Source organism: Bos grunniens, chromosome 2 (genome assembly GCF_055505025.1).
Source record: "Bos grunniens cultivar Pamir isolate PY7600 chromosome 2, Bosgru_T2T1.0, whole genome shotgun sequence".
Taxonomy (NCBI): Eukaryota; Metazoa; Chordata; class Mammalia; order Artiodactyla; family Bovidae; genus Bos; species Bos grunniens.
This window is the reverse complement of record NC_141166.1, coordinates 19,553,199-19,574,310: the sequence shown is the minus strand read 5'-3', so window position 1 is coordinate 19,574,310 and position 21,112 is coordinate 19,553,199. Positions and strand designations below refer to the sequence as shown.

Genomic DNA, 21,112 nt, shown 5'->3' with positions numbered 1-21,112 from the left:
TCAAGGTACTTTTACCAACACCTTTTGCTAAATCAGTTCAGTCACTGAGTCGTGTTCGACTCTTTGCAACCCCATGAACCACAGCACACCAGGACTCCTGTCCATCACCAACTGCCAGAGTCCACCCAAACCCATGTCCATTGAGTCAGTAATGCCATCCAACCATCTCATCCTCTGTCGTCCCCTTCTCCTCCTGCCCTCAATCTTTCCCAGCATCAGGGTCTTTTCCAATGAGTCAGCTCTTCGCATCAGGTGGCCAAAGTATTGGAGTTTCAGCTTCAACATCAGTCCTTCCAATGAACTCTCAGGACTGATCTCCTTTAGAATGGACTGGCTGGATCTCCTTGCAGTCCAAGGGACTCTCAAGAGTCTTCTCCAACACCACAGTTCAAAAACATCAATTCTTTGGCACTCAGCTTTCTTTATAGTCCAACTCTCACATCTATACATGACTACTAGAAAAACCTTAGCCTTGACTAGATGGACCTTTGTTGACAAAGTAATGTCTCTGCTTTTTAATATGCTGTCTGCTGCTGCTGCTGCTGCTGCTGCTGCTGCTGCTGCTAAGTCACTTCAGTCATGTCCGACTCTGTGTGACCCCATGGACTGTAGCCTACCAGGCTTCTCCGTCCCTGGGATTCTCCAGGCAAGAACACTGGAGTGGGTTGCCATTTCCTTCTCCAATGCATGAAAGTGGAAAGTGAAAGTGAAGTTGCTCAGTCGTGTCTGACTCTTAGCGACCCCATGGACTGCAGCCTACCAGGCTCCTCCATCCATGGGATTCTCTGGGCAACAGTACTGGAGTGGGGTGCCATTGCCTTCTCCCAATATGCTGTCTAGGTTGGTCATAACTTTCCTTCCAAGGAGTAAGCGTCTTTTAATTTCATGACTGCAGTCACCATCTGTAGTGATTTTAAATAAAATTCAAAGAATGCTGCTTTTTGTCTTATAATTTTATTTACGTGCAGATAATTTGTTGGGAAAGTGAGAAAAAATGTCTGGGCGCCATGGGCCAATATGGTGCTAGAAGACAGCAGTGAACCACACCGTGGTAGGTCAGGAAATAAGATCCGTCCTTCCACACAGGCTTTGTATCTGCCAGGCAGTCCCCTCCAGGCAGGGCATCTAAAGGCTTTGGTGAAAATAGTTAAAGAGGATTAATAACTTTTTCCATTTATTTTCAGCCAATAAGATTTAATTAAGTATATTTTAATTAAAATTTAATCATGCTTTTTGTGGCCACAGACAGCCTTCGCTGAAAATTTCATTAACTAGTATTTTCTAAAACCCCTTTCCAAATAAGGCTGCCAATAATGAAATGTTTATTGTGGTGATGTTGTATTCTCTCCTCAAAAGGAGGGTAAGCAGTTGAGGGAGTAGTGATAGGATTATATAAAAGAGATTATACAACCAAATGTGTGGTTTGGGGAAAAGTCATCCACAATCTGAGGGTTAAACAAAGAAGCATTTTCTAGATTCAAAATTACAGTAACACTTCATTCACGTAAGTACTCAGAAATGAGGTTTCTGCATAATCAAGTGTCTGTTTTTCTTCCACCCTTCACTCATTTAGTTGTTCACTTATGAGAACAGTGGTCTAAATACAAAGCTGATGTTTCCGAGTGCCAAGTGTAATGACTGTGATGATCAAAGCATCTTTATCTGCATACTTGAGATTTTCTTAAAGTACGTAAGTGAAATGCAGTTGTTTATGGATTATGTTTACTTCTGATACGGACATAAATGGTACTACTCAGCTTAAGTAGAAAAATGTTCTCATGGATTATTGAGAAATGTATGATTCTCCATTCCTAAGCCACATCCTTATCCTTATTCGTGCTAAGTTGTTTCTGACTCTTTCGCAATCCCATGGACTGTAGCCTGCCAGGCTCCAATGTCCATGTAATTTTCCAAGCCAGAATACTGGAGTGGGTTGCCATTTCCTACTCCAGAGGATCTTGCCAACACAAGAATCAAACCCGTATCTCTTGCGTCCCCTGCATTGGCAGACAGATTCTTTCCCAGCTGCGCCACCAGGGAAGCCCCTAAGCCACATGGTACCAAGCTATATTTTCAATATGCGTGTCTATGCTATCACTTCCACAGAGTACGATGCATGGGCTTTGAGGCAGGAGGCCACTGGAGCTTTCTCATATGCTTCTGGCCACACCCTCCTAGTAGGGTTTGGGATGGGTGAGGTTGTCAGAAAAGTAACTTTTTAAGAAGGAGGGCACCATAAGGCAGCTTTATTCATACCTTCCAATAGCATCGGAATGAAATGTGTGACCCTATTACCACATTTTGGTTAATCAGAATTTTTAAGAAAATGATACATTCTAATAAAATGAATATCTTTCTCGACTTGAGGTTGAATACAATTTTTTAAAAAAACTGAATTTTTCTCTAACAAGTAAGAAACTTAGGGAGTTTCAAGGTCACACTTTTGAACCAATTTTAATTTCAGTTTCTCAAATATAGAAGGTGTCTGATTAGCTTAGTGTGCAACAACCTGAGAAGAACTAAATCCGTGTTTTAAAGCCAGGCCTTTACCATAATCTCTTTTTTTTAGAATAAGCATTTTATGGGGGGAAAAAATAGAAAACAAAGAGGAAATATCAAAAGTTCTACCTATTTTTGTTTTTCTTTTTCTGTACCAGTGTGCTTCCTAAGTTATGTTTAAAATAGATTTGTCCTCAATGCCCTTGAATCAGATGTCCAGAAGTTTCTTTTGGAGAAATTTCTAATTCCCTTTCAAAAGGCAAATTTTTGAAGTTCACCTAGTGGCACCCCACTCCAGCACTCTTGCCTGGAGAATCCCATGGACGGAGGAGCCTGCTAGGCTGCAGTCCATGAGGTCGCTGAGAGTCGGACACGACTGAGCGACTTCACTTTCACTTTTCACTTTCATGCGTTGGAGAAGGAAATGGCAGCCTACTCCAGTGTTCTTGCCTGGAGAATCCCAGGGATGAGGGAGCCTGATGGGCTGCCATCTCTGGGGTCACACAGAGTCGGACACGACTGACGCGACTTAGCAGCAGCAGAGATTAAGTAGTCAGCCATCACAGAGAGATGTTTTATTGCTGTCACATGCTATGTGACTCCGTTATTTTTTCCTCCTCTGTCCAAAGAAATACAGCCCAGGTTCCCATATGGCAGAAAGAGGTAATTCCTGGGGAAACATCACCAAGAACTGGAGGCAAGCAAGCCTTACGCAGCTCTCTGAGTTCTACCTGCCACTGGAAAGAGGGCTAAACTTGGAGAAGTGTGCTTTCCAACAGGCTACTTTATACCTATTTCCATGCAAAGATGACCCTGTAAAAATGATAATAGGAACAGGCCACAGAGATATTCCAGAAGGTTTCTCTTCAAGGGCTGGACCTCAGGGCTACTGCTGCCATTGAAGGTTTATTAGGCAGAGTAAGGGGACTTCCCTTGGTGGCTCAGCAGTAAAGAATCCACCTCAGTGCAGGAGATGCAGGAGACACAGGTTCAATCCCTGGGTCAGGAAGATCCCCTAGAAAAGGAAATGGTGACCGGCTCCAGTATTCTTGCTCAGAGAATCCCATGGCCAGAGGATACAACCCACAGGGTCGCAAAGAGTCAGACAGGACTGAAGTGATTGCACACGCATGCAGGCAGAGTGGGGTGCACATGCATTTGGCCAAAAACCATGTGAGACATTTTACAGGCTTTTGCCATTTACTTTTCACATAAACCCTGCTAGACAGGTTATATAATTTTTTGCTGTTGTTGTTTACATACGAGAAAACAGACAGTTACTGATTCAAAGTAGAGCAAGGCACATGAGACAGAAGCAGGATATCTAACCTCCACATCCCATTCCCCTTGCCTGTGTGTCTCAGCTGACCCACCAGTAAATACACATCTCCCCTCACTCCTGTCCCATGACGCTGAGCTCCTTTCCCAAACTCGCTCTCAAGTCTAATTCCCTTTGTAACCAACAACACAAATTAATGATGCCAGGGGAAGACATTAAGTACCTACTCTGCAGTTCTTCAAATAAAGAAGTTAACCAAGGAGACTAGAGGGAGAGAGAAAAATGCCCATGAGTTAAGGAGCAGGTAAGACCTGGACTCCATACAATCCAGGCTCTGTGAGTCACCGACTTTGTAACTTTGGACAAGAAAACCAATCCCTTCTAAGTCTCCACTCTTCATGGGAAAGATGCCCAGGTTCCAGGATATCTGTGAGAACTGAGTGAAATGAATAAGCCAAGCCAGGGAGACCAACACACACAGGGCAGCCTCCAGCCCACGCTCAACACCTGACCCAAGCACAGCCCTCGTTCAGCTCATTAGGCTCCCAGGCCATCTCAAGGGATATGTCTGTCTACAACACCCATCCGCCTCCAGGCTTGGCATTTTTTAATTAGGAAAATTAAATTCAGAGGATATGAGCCAAACACAAAGGCAAAACTTAGAATTCAAAACGGCAGAGAAAGCGTTGGTTCAGAGAAAGGCAATTTCCCATCTTAAGCTCCAGGATTCCTCAAAAGAATAACAAATCACTCACAACTGTCCTCCACCCAGTTTCTCAATCAAGAAACATGTTGACTGACATAGTTCATTTTATGGGCAGCCACTCCCCCCCAAATTATACAAGTCATATGTCCTCACACCTCTCAGAGGTAGACATTATATCTTCTTTCCATTCTTAGACCTCAATACAACACATTCTCAACACTACCAAATACAGAATATATATATATGATTTTTATCAGTCTGTGTGTGTGGGGGGGGGGGAACCTGTAAGTCATGTAATGTGCCAATCACTTAAGCTAGCCAAAGAGCTTTGATCAAAAAAATCAAGCCAGTAAAATTACTGTCAAACACCACAACAGCTATATACAACCTTAAGCCATGTAGGATTTAATAAAGACTAAGGGTTTCCCTGGTGGCTCAGGCAGTAAAGAATCCGCCTGCAATGCAGGAGACCCTGGTTCAATCCCTGGTTTGGGACGATTCCCTGGAGAAGGAAATGGCAACCCACTCTAGTATTCTTGCCCGGAAAAATCCCATAAACAGAGGAGTCTGGCAGAGTACAGTCCATGGGGTCGAAAAGAGTCGGACACAACTGAGCAACTTCACTTTCACTTTCAATAATATCTGATGTGATGACAACTATTTTCCAGACTTCCTTCTAAGTGTTTTAAAAGTAAGTGGCATGTCTTGCAGTTGGTATTATTTTTTTCCAGCATTATTCAGATATAATTAATAGCCCCATTTCACAGATGCAGAACAGAGACTGAAAGAGGCTAAATAATCCGCCCAGTGACATATCTCTAGCAGCTGGTAGAGCCAAGTCAAACCCAACTCACCTGACTCAGAGTCCACTTCCATGACTATGACTCTTGACTGAGAACCCACAGAGTGGATTCCTCCACCCAGGGGACGAGCTGGGTGTTCTCACACCCCAACCAATCCTGTGGTAGAGAGCCCAGTGAGCCCTTAGGATAAGTCATTCAAAACGTAATCACTTCTTAAGAAGTAAGTGTATCTTAAGGCTATGGAGTGCTTAGTCTTCAGTTGTGTCCCACTGAAAGGTTGTTGCTGAATGAAAAGACACTGGGATTCTTGGCCTCCGGAGGAGAAGAATTCGGTCTGGGGCCAGAGACGAGGCTTAATCGCTCAGAGCTTTTGTGTAATAAAGTTTTATTAAAGTATAAAGGAGATAGAGAAAGCTTCTGACATAGGCATCAGAAGGGGGCAGAAAGAGTACCCCCCTGCTAGTCTTCAGCTGGATGTTATATAGTCACTAGCAGTCTGTTAATGAAAGAAAGGAATGTCTTAAAACTCAGAATGGCACCAGGCCCATCGCCCATAAGATGCATTTTGGAACCAGACGATTCATCCTGGGCCATAAAATGATTAACTTGAATCTTGTAGAAGGACAGATTACCATACAAATAGTTTCCTTTACATAGATTAGGGAAACAATATCTGAGTATAACATACTGGTTTGTCAAGTAGGTTCTGAGCCATTAGGCGGAACTGACTTGAAGACAGAGTTTAGGGTAAATGCATAGCACATGAGCATAGCTTAAGACAAACATTTCCATAAGAGAAATGCATTGGTTTTCCCAAGGTTTGAGAATAGTTAACTTCAGGTGAAACCAGGTGTCATTATGGCAACACAGTATTTTAAGAGAAATCTCCTTTTAAATGTGTATAGAGAAGGAAAAAAATGTTGATAGTTTGTTTCCTCCTGCCACTTAAGAGAGAAAAAAATGTCTGACACTTGCAAGCTATTTCTTCCATTTGGAGACCCCCGGCCTTCCTGCCTGTTACCCTCTCACCACTCTTTGCAACCCTTTGGACTGTAGCCCACCAGGCTCCTCTGTCCATGGGATTTTCCAGGCAAGTATACTGGAATGGATTGCCATTTCCTCCTGGAGGAGGAGATCTTCCCGAAAGAGGAATCAAACCTGGAATCAAACCCAGTGTCTCCTGCATTGCAAGCAGATTTTTTACCCACTGAGCCTTGGAAGCCTTGGTCAACTGAAAAAAAAAAAAAAAAATCTACAAGTATTTAGAGTCTTGCTGCTGCTGCTGCTGCTGCTAAGCCGCTTCAGTCGTGTCTGACTCTGTGCGACCCCATAGACAGCAGCACACCAGGCTCCACCGTCCCTGGTATTCTCCAGGCAAGAACATTGGAGTGGGTTGCCATTTCCTTCTCCAATGCATGAAAGTGAAAAGTGAAAGTGAAGTCGCTCAGTCATGTCTGACTCTTCGTGACCCCATGGACTGCAGCCTAGCAGGCTCCTCCATCCATGGGATTTTCCAGGCAAGAATACTAAAAAAATATAATTCTAGGACCAAATATGAGGAAGGATTAGGGCATTATTAGAAAATGGCTGGGGCTTCCCAGGTAGTACAAGTGGTAAAGAACCTGCCTGCCAGGGTAGGAGGCATACGAGACGTGGGTTTGATCCCTAGGTTGGGAAGATTCCTTAGAGGAAGGCATGGTAACCCACTCCAGTATTCTTGCCTGGAGAATCCCTTAGACAGAGAAGCCTGGTGGGCTACAGTCCACGGGGTTGCAGAAGAGTCGGACATGACTGAAGCGATTTAGCACACAGAGAATGACTGAGAAATAATGGAGGACTTTTTATTAGTTTTCCAATCACTAAAGATACCAGCATGCCCAGTGTAAAAAAGGAAATTGAATTAACACAGAAGGGCAGATAGAGAAATATAAAAGACCCCTCCTCCTTCTCTGAACTTTAATGTCAAATTCCTGAGTCAGTCACTATCAGCAGGGTTTTTATTGTTGTCTTACATTTTGTGTTTTCTTTTGGAGCTCTTTCCAGAAATGTTCAAGGCAGTTAAAACATAAGATTTTCCTTTTCTGTTTCTTTTTTAATATAAATGTGATAATTGAACTGAACTGAACTGTTTTATAGCTTACTTTTTCCTCTGGCTATATAGGGAACATTTTCCCATAACAGCAGCACACAGCACATCCAATCACTCTCTGTCCTTCCCCCAACTCCCTTCACCTCCCCTCCCTCTCTCCCTCTCTTTCTCTTTCTCCTGTTCTCTTTTATTCTTCCAAGCTTTACAGTGTTCCATTCAATCATGGTTCCATAATTTCACTCATCATATTTGGATACTGAAGTTGTTTCTCGCAGGTTGGGAAGGTCATTGTTACTATCACAATCAATGTAGAGAAGGACACATATTAAGAGACCGTGAAATCAATTTATGGAAGGGAACCCATTATTGTCAAAAGACCGTGCCTCATTTTTCCAGACACATCATCCAAACCCTCCAAAAAAATCACAGCAGCAGTTTACAGTCATACAGGTAGCAGAGGGGTCTGAAAGTGACCAGCGTCCCCTGCTCTAAGAGCATTGGGTTTTATTTTTCTTTGTAACCGCTATCTACTGACCCTTGGGTGGGGGAGATCTGACTATTGCTACATTGTCTGGTTCTTTAACTAAATGAACTGACCATCTTCTTGCATGTTTATTGCAAATTACACTTTCTGTGACCCTAAATATTTAAGTCTTTTGACCATTTTTCTACTGGATTGCTTGTCTTTTATTGATCATGGAAGCGCTTTGAACTGAACAAAACAGACTGCTGGTCGAATGATCTGCACTACATTTTCCCCAGTGAGTTATTTATGCTTTGGTGGTGTTCAGAGTAACTCTGCCTTAGAGTCTGAAATGCTTATTTAATCAATATACTAGATGACAGCACGTCTCTTTATTCTCACAAAATCACTTGACCATGAGCAGAGCAAGGACCAGGCAGGGGCACCTGGGCCCTGTTGGCATGTAACCCAGCAGTCAATCATGTCACCACCAGGTGTTCCCACGACAAGGTCATGTGTACAGACAGGTGCAGGCTTGAATTATAAAACGAACTATGGAGAGCTGACATCCAGCCAGGGGTGCATTTTATCCTAAGTCCAAATACGTGCACAGACATGAGAGGAGAAATTTTACTGTAAAATCAGAAAAGTCTAAACTAAAAAGTTGAACCTGCAGTCTCCAATTAACATACCGGTGGTCTGCAACCTGTTAAAATATTTACAGCCCATTCACACGGCCTTGTTACTACAACTTCTAAGCAGTGAAAATACATCCTGAACCACCTCTGCTGGCATAGTTAGGAAATCACTGAGCACCAGGAAGAGGCCAGCAAACATCCCTTTATCCTGTGGAAGACAGTGTGCCCCCTTCGTGAACAGGTTTTTCTCAGTTTTGATGGCCAGTGAGTGTGTGCATGCTCAATGGCTTCAGTTGTGTCCGACTCTTTGGGACCCCATGGACTATAGCCCTCCAGACTCCTCTGTCCATAGGATTCTCCAGGCAAGAACATGGGAGTGGGTTGCCATGCCCTCCTCCAAGGGATCCTCCCAACCAAGGGATCAAACCCAAGTCTCCTGCATCTCCTGTACTGCAGGCAGATTCTTTACCACTGAGCCACCAGGAAGTCACTTGACAGCCAGACACATGGCTTTTAGAAGAAGAGCTCTTGAAAGGTGAAACCTTTCAAACTTGGCCTTGTGACCCAGCCTGTAGGATCCTAAGCAGTAGCAGAATAAAATATAAAGATCACTTGTAAAAATGGCTAACAGCAAATGTGTTGCCTGTCATGTGGTCCAATTCCCAGGGGCCATGCACACAAGCACCTGTAGGAACAGCAGACACTCGTATTCACCTGATGGTTTCTCCTCCAAGTTCAAAGCATGATACTGCCAGGCCACTTCTCGACCCAAATCACCTTACTTCTCAACCCCAACCACCTTATTTCTCAAACTCGATCAGCCTCCTTTCAACCCCAACCACTTTGCTTCTCAACTCCAGCCAGTAGCGCCTTTGTCTTTTGTGAGTTCCTGTGGCTTTAGCTCCAAAATGATGGTGTGAAAAAGCAACACAGGGACTCAAGGTAGAAGACTATCCCACACCAAGATGGTCAGCCTCTAAACAACCACACAACCCAGAGAAAAGGTCAGACAACTGATGGAAATCCTATCAACTAAGGAGGAAGGTCTTCGATTTTGATCTTTCCAAAAAATGTGTGGGTAGTCCTCAAGTTGTCAAGTCCTCAAACTTGAATAAATATAACTCTTGTTGCTGTGATATTTGAATTGTTCTTTTACAAAGTATTTATTAAATAGTATTTCACTGTGAAGGAAAAATCAACCAGAAGCAAGACCCAAAAGAAAAACCTAGCATGCCATAATTCAAAGGAGGAAACTTGATACACACACACAAATAGAAAAGAAGAAACTGACCCAGAGCCACAAATTATATTATTCTTGTCACTGTCCCTTTGATTTTCAAGATCTTCTGAAAAAGACAGCTCAAATTCATGTTTTTTTAATTTTAAAGAATAAACATATATTTTTTTTAAGTTAGAATTTGTACTGAGATATAACTAACATACAGTGAAATGTATAGATCTCAAGTACAAACAGACTGAACTTTTCAACAGGCAAATGGACTTTCTTGGCAGCTCAGTGGTAAAGAATCTGCCTCCCAAGCAGGATACCTGGGTTCAATCCCTGGGTCGGGAAGATCCCCTAGAGAAGGAAACAGTAATCCATTCCAGTATTCTTGCCTGAAGAAACCCATGCACAGAAGAGCCTGGCAGGCTATAGTCCATGGGGTCCCAAAGGATTCAGACATGATTTAGTGATTAAACAGACAACTGAGCGACTTCACTTTCACTTTGTCCTAGGAGACTGGGATATGGACATTTGGGCAGTGGTTGTATAAGAAAAGAAAGTGAAGTTGCTCAGTCATGTCCAACTCTTTGCAACCCCATGAACTGTAGCCTACCAGCCTCCTCCATCCATGGGATTTTCCAGGCAAGAGTACCATTTCCTTCTACAGTAGATCTTCCCAACCCAGGGATTGAACCCCAGTCTCCCCCATTGTAAGCAGACATTCTACCATCTGAGCCACCAGGGAAGTCCAGGGAAGTGGTTGCATAGTTGCTGTGGTTTGTTGTTGTTTAATCACTAAATCACGTCCGACTCCTTTGGGACCTCCTGGGACAGGCTGGCCACAAATGTCCTTCACTTCCCATCAGCCTCTCTGCTGGAGCAGCCTTCTGGGGACACAGCTCATTCCTATCCAGCAATCCAAGATCTACAGGGCGACTCATCAGAGCTCTGAGATGACTTCAGAAAACTCTATTCCAGGCAGTAATGCAAAGTGTGGAACACTCCATCGAAAGGAATGTCTGCACTAAGTAAGCTACAAATTTCATTTCTTTTATGCTGATGAGGTTGAGGGGGTCTTTGAAAATAGGAAGCTCAGCTGTTTAGGATTTGCTTTGTTTGTTTTGCTCTCATTAACGATAGTGCCTTCTGGAAAGAAAACCAGTACTAAGAAACACAGTCAGAACTGATCTGTTCAAAGCCTCTCCTTTGGCCGTGGCTCTGAAGAGAACAAGATTCATTAATCTCCCTTGGAGACAGAGAGACAGGGGCGAAGGCAATAGGTGTCTCCACCTGTACACAGGGAGACTGCTAGAGAAAACAGGAGACCCAGCTCGAGTGCCAGGACAGTTGGGAAGGTCAAGGCATGGCTGGCAGCTTGTGGAGAGGAGCCAGGATGACCATGACCGATATGATCAACAAGACCTCCAAAAGCTTCTGATACTGAAAAACCCAATACAACACTCTCAGTGGTTATTTTCCAAGCTCTTCACAGTCAAATCCCATCAACTTAGACTTAACTTATTCAGATTTTGCAATAATTCCCTGTCACCACCAGACTCTCTCCTTATTCCAGCATTCCATGGCCCTTCTAAACCTGCTCCAGCCGTTTCACAGTTTCATCTTCTACCTCTCTTCGTGAACCCTCCAGTCACCTCACACCTGTCCTTTTGTTCCTGTTCATCCCAGGGCCACACAGGGTCAAGTTGTATGAGTTATAATCACTGGGTAAGTCTTGCTGCACATACTTTTGAGATCAATAGAGGAAACAAGCTGAAGCCTGGGCAGTGACAGAACAGGGCAGGATAGCAGCCAAGGTCACAGTGAGTAATTACCTAGAGAGCAGATATGTTGCCCAAAGGCAGGACAGTGCAGACAGGTCCTGGAGGACAGCAGAGCAGACAGACTGGATATCCAGGATCTGGGACAGAGGGGATGGCCCCACCCAGATCCAGATTTCAAGCCTGGAGTCCTGAGATTCAGGGGAGAACAGACTGGACAGACAGCCAAGGTCCAAAGCACAGAGGACCAGAAGAAGCAGGGGAGAAGGAGCTACAGGAACCATTAGAAAGATGGGTAGCAGGTATACAGGAGCTGCTGCTGCTGCTGATAAATCGCTTCAGTCGTGTCCGACTCTGTGCGACCCCATAGACGGCAGCCCACCAGGCTCCCCTGTCCCTGGGATTCTCCAGGCAAGAACACTGGAGTGGGTTGCCATTTCCTTCTCTAATGCATGAAAGTGAAAAGTGAAAGTGAAGTCGCTCAGTCGTGTCCGACTCTTAGCGACCCCATGGACTGCAGCCCACCAGGCTCCTCCGTCCATGGGATTTTCCAGGCAAGAGTATTGGAGTGGGGTGCCATTGCCTTCTCCAGGTATACAGGAGAAAAGCCCCCAATTTGCCAAATTTATTGATTTGCTAAACAGAAGCTCTCTGTGCAAATCTTACTAGAGTTTGATAAACTAATCTGATCCATACTCCCACCTTTGTAGCTTTCTTGAAGTCCTCCTTCCCTCAACTAAATTCTCATTTTCAAATGTTAGGATGTGTTACACTGAAACTTTCCCTTGAAGTCAGTCTCTCAAGGCAGTACATAAACAAACAACTATTCACCTCAGTACAAGCTTCAAACAGCACTAAGAAAAGTGAATTGATTCAAGAACTGGGAAGGACACCACAGATCATCCAGCTCAGTTTTTGTTTTTTAAAGTTAAGGACATGGTGAGAGAATTGTATAAGGGAAATGGCAACCCACTCCAGTACTCTTGCCTGGAAAATCCAATGGACGGAGGAGCCTGGCAGCATATAGTCCAAGGGATCGCAAAGAGTCGGACACGACTGAACGACTTCACTTCACTCCTTCATGTAGTTAACACATAAGTGATTGGGTCATGTTGTGTTAGTCGCTCAGTCATGTCTGACTCTTTGTGACCCCATGAACTGTAGCCCATCAGGCTCTTCTGCCCATGGAATTCTCCAGAAAAGAATATTAGAGTGGGTAGCCATCCCCTTCTCCAGGGAATCTTCCTGACCCAGGAATTGCTACCAATAGTAAATAGCACAGTGCCCAGTTGCTCATTCGTGTCTGACTCTTGCGACGCCATAGATGTAGCCTGCCAAGCTCCTCTGTGCATGAGATTCTCCAGGTAAGAACACTGGAGTGGGTTGCCATTTCCTTCTCCAGGGGATCTTCTCAAACCAGGAACTGAATCCAGGTCTCCTGCTTTGCAGGCAGATTCTTTACTGACTGAGCTACAAGAGAAGCCAGGCACCACACTAATCGCTTAATATATGTGATCGACTCTGAACCACCCACACAGCGTCTTGCAACCTCTTTTCCAGAGAAAGCTGAGGCCCAGAAATTTCACATTGTTGTACAGACCTCAGTGTATGCTCAATCAGTCATGCCCAACTCTTTGCGGACATAACTGCAGCCCACCGGTTTCCTCTGTCCCTGGGATTTTTCAGGAAATAACACTGGAATAGGTTGTCATTTTCTCCTTCAGGGGATCTTCCTGGATCAGAATTCACGTCTCTTGCATTGGCAGGGGGATTCTTTACCATTGAACCACCTGGGAAGCCTGTACAGACCTAGTCAGTGGCAAGGAGCCAGGTGAAAGAACCCCAGACAGAGGAGTAGCTTTGCTTCACAAACCTTCTACTTAATGTCAACAAAACAATTGTACAAGGAATGAGGAAAAGGAGTCCTAGAGAACCAGAAGTTGACCCCAAGCCCACAGGGTTTGGAAAACAGGAGTCCAATGGCCCATGCTCTCCAAGGAATCAGCTAAGCAGTGAGATTGGGGAGCCCTAAAAAGACTGGGGATCTGGAACTCCATTACCCAGGAGGTGGCAGCAATCAGGACCCAGTCCAGAGAAAAGTGATTCTATATATACCATCAGCTCCACTAGAAGATGACTTAGGGCTTTTCTAGGACTAAGGGTCTACAGGCTTCCCTGGCAGCTCAGTAGTAAAGAACTCTTCTCCTGCCAATACAGGAGACACATTCTATTCCTGGGTCAGGAAGATCCCCTGGAGAAGGAAACGGCAACCCACTCCAGTATTCTTCCCTGGGAAATTTCATGGACAGAGGAGCCTGGGGGGGCTACAGTCTACAGGGTCTCAAAAGAGTCAGACACAACTTGGCACCTCAACAACAACAACAGGCCCGAGGTTCTACGAGCCCTCTGTCTTGAAACTCAGCGCTTTTACTTAACAAACAGCATACCGCTTTCCCATTAATGCAAATTAATGAGGTGTGGTTATAGGTTTTTATTCCCTGTAGTGTCAAATTAAAACTAAATAAATAAAACAGTAATTGGAAAACTTAAATGAGGAAACCATTTAGTGTAAAATTATCAATGTTTACATCAGTGCTTTCCTTTCTACGATTTTATTGTGCCACTCTGACTCGATTTTTTTTTTAACTAAAAATTTAAGAGAAAAACAACTTCTTTTTCCCTGAATTTCTCCAGATTGCTTCAACCCAAAAATATTTTCAAAAATATTCCCAAATTCTCTTCTCCATCCCACTAAATTGGCAGCTCAACCTAGCCTTGCTCCCTTGTGGTGCTACTCGACTGAACTAAGTATATGTATCTGGTGTCCTCGCCCAGCTTCACTTGCTCTTAGAGAACAGACATTTTAGCTGACACATTTTTGTGTAAGTTGGGTGGCCAACTTGTCCTGATTGGTCTGGGAGTTTCCCAATTGGAGCACTGAAATTTCTGCATCCTGGGAATGCTGCACCCCCGCCCTTCCACCCCCTACCGACAGTCCCAGGAAACTCTAATTCTGAGCCTTTTAAAGTCTGACATACTTTCAAGTCATGAATCTGGGTTCTGCCACCACCCTTTCCCCTCTCCATGCTTGACTGTAACCTGTTCTGTCCAAAATTCAATGACCTAACCAAAAGCCTCCAATGAAGCTTCAGTCTTCTGAACCCGCAGCTCTGCTTAGTCCCACCATCCACTCACGTCTTAGGATGCTGTATCTGACTCTTTTGGAGCCCATGGACTATAGCTCACCAGGCTCCTCTGTCCATGGCATTCTCCAGGCAACCATACTAGAGTGGGTAGCCATTCCCTTCTCTAGGGGATCTTCCCGACCCAGGTCTCCTGCATCGCAGGCAGATTCTTTACCCTCTGAGCCATCAGGGAAGCCCAAGACTCTGTACCTGTTCTATTTCCACATAGATCTCCAACTGCTCCTTCTCTGACGGCTTCCTCCACCATTCTTGCCATCCATCTCTAGACCTCGGACCTTTCCAGGGTTCTGTCCACAGCCATCCTCCTCCCTCCTCACACCAACCATCCCCAGACATCCTCCACTCTCCCTATGGCAACTATGCCCACGAGCCTACCTGCCCAGGCTCCACCACCAACCCTTCCCTCTCTCCCGAGGATAAGACGTGTATCCCCACTGTCCGATAGCTGTACGGCAGGACACCTCAGGATGACTATCTTCCCAGCACCTTCAAAAGGGAACCAGCATCTTGCCTCTGTTCCCACTCCTCTTAATAGCATCCCCTCCCAAGCTAAGCAGGCAGCATCCTCTGTCTCCTCTCTCCCCCACATCCCACATCTGAGCACTTGACAAATTTCTCCATCCCCTTCCTGCCCTGCCTGCTGGAGGCTCTCATGACCTCCTACCCAGGCCTTCTTAAGTGCCTCCCTCCCACTCTGAAGCTGTCGGTGCTTATCAGAGTTCCCCAAACAGATTCAGTTATGACCTTTTCAATGGCTTTCCAATGCCTCTAAGGAGCAAGCTCAAACTTTTTAAGATGGTATCTGAAATATTCCCCAAGTTGGCTTCCACTTACCTATTCAGCTTAATCTTAGGACACTTCCATTTCGCACACCTAGATCTCCACGTGCAGATGTAAACATTTCATGTGTTCACTGGTCTCACGTGAGCCTTTAACCTCTCCATCATGTTACATCCATTATTTTTGTTTTCCTGTGTTTATTCTCAATGCTAATTCCTATATGGACTTAATTGCAGTTAAAGGCACAGAATAAACAGGTTTTCATTCCTTAACATCATAGTACATTTATATTACTGTATAGCTGCCATAGTTAATTTGGTGGCTGTGTAGACCCATAATTTACTGAAATTCTTCCCTGTTTTACAATCTTTAGGTGGCTTCCAATTTTTTTGCTAATATAAACATTACTGCAATGATTTTGTTTTTTTACACATGGCTTTCATTGTCTTTTTAATAATTGCCTGAAGATAAATTCCCAGGAGTGGGATTGCTGGGTCAAAGGGTGTGGAAATTTTATGATTCTTTATAATTGTTGCCAAACTGCTTTTTCAAAGAAGCCATATAAATTCCACAGCCACTAAACCAACAATCTCATAATTTTCCTAGCTTTGGTCTTAAAAAACAAAAACAAACAAACAAAAACTACTATTCATTTGAAGCATGTAAAATACCACCTCATTATTATTTTAATGTGCATTTATTACTAATAAGCTTCATTTTTTCTGCAAATTTGTTTACTAAGCACATTCTAACGTGTTAATTCTAATTCATATCCTTCACCCACTTATCTGCATGGTGTTTCTTAGGTGCCAGTTAAAATATCTGTTATAAAATATAACCTTCTGACAGTCATGTGTGATGCAAATATTTTCCCAGTTGGTTTTATTGTTGGCTTGCAGCTACATTATTGTTCATTTCATAGAAATATAACAGGTTTTCTAGAAAGTAGTAGTAGGGAAAGTCACTCAGTCATGTCCAACTCTTTGCAACCCCATGGAATTGCAAACCCCGTGGAATTGCAAACCCATGGAATTCTCCAGGTCAGATACTGGAGTGGGTAGCCTTTACCTTCTCCAGGGGATCTTAACTGATGAGCAAACCTATATTTGAAGGGGAAAATTGGAAGCAGTGACAGATTTTATTTTCTTGGGCTCCAAAATCACTGCAGACGGTAACTGCAGCCATGAAATTAAAAGACGTTTGCTCCTTGGAAGAAAAGCTATGACAAATCTAGACAGTATTAAAAAGCAGAGAAATCACTTTGCCAACAAAGGTCTATATAGTCAAAGCTATAGATTTTCCAGTAGCCATGTTCAAATGTGAGAAATGGACCATAAAGAAGGCTGAGTATCAAAGAATTGACACTTTTGAATTGTGGTGCTGGAGAAGACTCTTGTGAGTCCCTTGGACTGCAAGGAGATCAAACCAGTCAATCCTACAGGATATCAGTCCTGAATATTCATTGGAAGGACTGATGCTGAAGCTGAAGCTCCAATACTTTGGCCACCTGATGTGAAGAGCTCACTCATTGGAAAAGACCTTGATGCTGGGAAAGACTGAAGGTGAAAGGAGAAGAGGGTAGCAAAGGATGAGATGGTTAGATAGCATCACCAACTCAATGGATATGAATATGAGCAAACTCTGGGAGATAGTGAAGGACAGGGAAGCCTGGCTTGCTGCAGTCTAAGAGACAGCAAAGAGTCAGACATGACTTAGCGACTAAACAACAACAGACACCTAGTCCTCCAAGGACTGCAGGTCTGACACTTACGAGTCAGTGTCTACATCCCAGCGAGAAGTGTGGCTCAGTCAAAAAATAAGCACTTTTCATGCTTCTCAACTTTCTCAGGGCTTCCCTGATAGCTCAGTTGGTAAAGAATCTGCCAGTCTTCTGTTCCTGGGTTGGGAAGATCCCCTGGAGAAGGGGTAGGCTACCCACTCTACTATTCTTGGGCTTCCCTTGTGTCTCAGCTGTTAAAGAATCCGCCTGCAATGCAGGAAACCTTGGTTTGATCCCTGGGTTGGGAAGATCCCCTGGAGAAGGGAAAGGCTACCCACTCCAGTATTCTGGCCTGGAGAATTCCATGGACTGCAACTTTCTAAAATGTTTAATGGTTGCTTAAAGGGCATGGAATTTCATGTCAGAGACTGTCATCACTCTGTTCTGACTATAAGAGAAAGCAAAGGATGCACTGCTGTTAAACCTAAAAGGCTAGTGAACATTCTAAGCTAGAGGCTAAGCTGACATGTTGCTGTCCTCTCTCCCGCCAAGACTGAGCACGGATGACACCGCCTCCATCCGCGTGACCTGACCAAGATGTTAGACCTCTGAGCTCTAGCGATGTTTCTCGTTAGCATATCTGAGGTCTGTACTCTTCCAGCTTGGATGTGTTCTCTCATCAGAGCTTTGGCCAAAGAGCGCTGCCAGAACCTCCACCAACACCCACGGCTACGAAGGAATCAGAACCGGGAGGAATCCCAATGCTGAAAACTCCCTGGTCTCCTCTAATCCTTCTTTCTCATGAAACTTGCCAGGAAAAAATTAAATCCAAAATAAACTCACACATTTCAGAAGTTGGGACCATTTTATGGGGGCAAACTACACTTTCAGGTAATACAAGAACAGACAATAAGGAGCCAAACTGTTAGGAAGACCCCCCCATAAGGATCATTTTGTTCCACTCTTACTGTCATAGTGCTGACATGGATAAAAACAGGGTGTTTATTTTTTTTAATTTGCAGTGGTGTCATATTTTTTAACTATAAAAAGGCAATCTCCAGAACAGAAATTTTCTTTCAAAGAAATCTATGCTAAGTCAGAGAAACTGATCTTTGGGCTAACTTTATAAAGCAAAAATAAATAAATGTGAAATAAAGACAAACACATGGAGAAATAATCACTTTGCAATACGTAATTTTATAAAATCACACTTAACCACAGAAGGGCTTGATCTTTTAAATGTCAACACTGCTCCTCAAAATTATTCAAATAAGTCTAATGAACAAACTGTGTTACCTAACACAGCAGCTGCTAGTCAAGCAACATACTACTATTCAAATTTATCAGAGTTCAACACAATTTAAAAACCAGCCTCTTCATCACAATAGCCACATGTCAAGTGCTCGACAGCCACATGTGGATAAAAACTACTATATTGGACAGCACAGATTACTGAATATTTTCATCACCCCAGGAAGTTCTGCTGGAGAGCACTGAGTCAAAGTACTTCGTGCCACGTTCTATGCACAGGTACATTTTCGCTGATGGCAGATCAGTAGCAGCAACTGCCATGTATTGAGGCTGCAGACCTGTGGGTGGCAGCAATTATCCATCCACCTCTACCATAGCATTCCTCTTCAGAGGCGGGATATAGACTTGGCAGGCTCGGGATACAATGGCCCGCCAATAAGATATAAAGAGAAGTCTATTTGGGACTGCTGGCAAACCTTGCATTTTCCTCATAAAGGTACTGAACTTTGCTACTTCTTCATTTTTGAATGTAAACATGATGACTGGAGTTGCAGCAGCCATCTTGCAACCAAGAGGCAAATGCAGAAGGATGAAGGGCAAAACACCCAATTCAATAGAAAAGGAAGACAGAAAAAACATGCAATTGTGAAGGCATAGTTGAGGAGCTAATCAAACCAATAGCACCAATCACTCACCTCTACACTTGTTACATGAGGAATTGTATCCCAATTTAAGCCACTATTGGGCTTCCCTGATAGCTCCGTTGGTAAAGAATCCACCTGCAATGTAGGAGATCCCAGTTCGATTCCTGGATAGGGAAGATTTGCTGGAGAAAGGTTAGGCTACCCATTCCAGTATTCTTGGGCTTCCCTTGTGGCTCAGCTAGTAAAGAATCTGCCTGCAATGCGGGAGACTTGGGTTCAATCCGTGGGCTGAGAAGATCCCCTGGAGAAGGGAAAGGCTACCCACTCCAGTATTCTGGCCTGGAGAATTCCATGGACTGTATAGTCCATGGGGTCGCAGAGTCAGACACAAGTGAGCGACTTTCACTTCTTCTACTTCTATATATTGCAAACATGGGGTCATATTTTAAAGTACAATGGAAAATTATAGATCAAATAGCAATACACTGGAGCTTTAACAAATATCTTTGAACTCAAGTATATGGACACATTTTCTGTTTTAAAAATGCTCTTTAATGAACATATACTCCCTTTCTGTGTATATACATACAATTTATAAACCTGCAGGAAACATATGTGGATGGAGATTTTCACTCTTTCATATTTAAACAAAAAGGGATCTGTTAAAACCATGTTGGTAGTGTTTTCCTGAAATGATCTTAGAGTTTAACTGAAAGATCCCTTTATAAATAGAAATACCATGTGTCGGTGCCTTAAATCTCATCATCATAAATATCTTGGCTTAAGCAGAACAGGAGTTTTGAAGCCTGTTAAAAACACAATTTTCTTTTAGGAGAGGATATATCTCTTATTTGGTTGTTTATATTACATGGTTCAGAAATACACCTTATCTCAAAGAAACACTAGAATGTCACTCTGCAGGACTTGGCTTGGAGTCTCATCAAAGTAGAATAACGGAGAAAGGTTGGCTGACTCCCCTTGTCATCCTCGTCCCAGTGTCGCCTGGTATGGCCTAGGGTCATCACTAAACTTCTATGTATAGGAAAACTGAGACTCACGGTGGAAGCTGAGGAATGAATGAATGAATGACCCATAATAAAACCCAACTTTTGCCCCGGAACACAAAATTTCTCCAACACCCCTAGTCTCAGAAGGCTGCCAGCAAGCTACCCTTGAAGGCACTGAGGTCTCCGAGACTTCATGCTGCATTCTCTGCAGCCGTACATCATGTTTATTTTCACGCCAACGTGATGGGATAGCCTTACAGTGTCCTAAACACAAGAAATGTTTAAAGGCAACATTATGGCCAAATCATGGTGATAAGTAAACCATGGCATGAAAGTAAAAGTCGCTCAGTCTTGTCCGACTCTTTGTGACCCCATGGAGCATTATAGTCCATGGAATTCTCCAGGCCAGAATACTGGAGTGGGTAGCGTTTCCCTTCTCCAGGGGGTCTTCCCAACCCAGGAATCATACCCAGGTCTCCACATTACAGGCAGATTCTTTACCAGCTGAGCCACAAGGGAAGCCCAAATTACTGCATAATTTTCCTCATATCAAAACGTTCTACCATACAGACAACTCAAATACACGATATGCACACATTTTCGGGGAGGAGCTCTTATCTCCCACCTGTTGTTGTTGTCGCTAAGTCATGTCCAGTGATGTGCAAACCCATGGACTGCAGCACAACAGGCTTCCCTGTCCTCCACCATCTCCCAGAGTCTGCTCAGATTCCACTGAGTCAGTGATATCATCCAACCATCTCATCCTCTGCCTTCCTCCACCAGACTTCTCCTCTATGTGCCTTCTTTCCTGGCGGAACAACCCCCTACCTTTAAATTTTCAGAAGTAAGAAGCCCTCTTTTGTTTCAGGTGCTCTATCGTGACATGCTGATTCTACAAAGAGCACATCTGAACTAGGCTGAAGGCAGATGTTTTAGTCCAGAACTTCACCCAGGTGAAGGTTTATGTGAGTTCTTCTATTTACACATGTGGTACATATTAAGACTTTTATAAAGACATAGGGCA

At 43.7% G+C, this 21,112-nt stretch overlaps 1 protein-coding gene across 4 annotated transcripts in view; it reads right to left on the bottom strand.

Moving 5' to 3' along the window:
• PID1 (phosphotyrosine interaction domain containing 1) overlaps window positions 1-21,112 on the bottom strand; it is a 265,880-nt gene that overhangs the window by 199,995 nt on the left and 44,773 nt on the right. Inside the window, exon 2 of one of the 4 annotated variants that reach the window (XR_015141169.1) lies at window positions 973-1,132. The exons of the other annotated variants lie outside the window; for them this stretch is intronic. The gene's annotated coding sequence lies outside the window, so the exon portion shown is untranslated. Of the gene's footprint in view, window positions 1-972; window positions 1,133-21,112 lie in introns of those variants that run through there. 4 annotated transcript variants of the gene reach the window in all.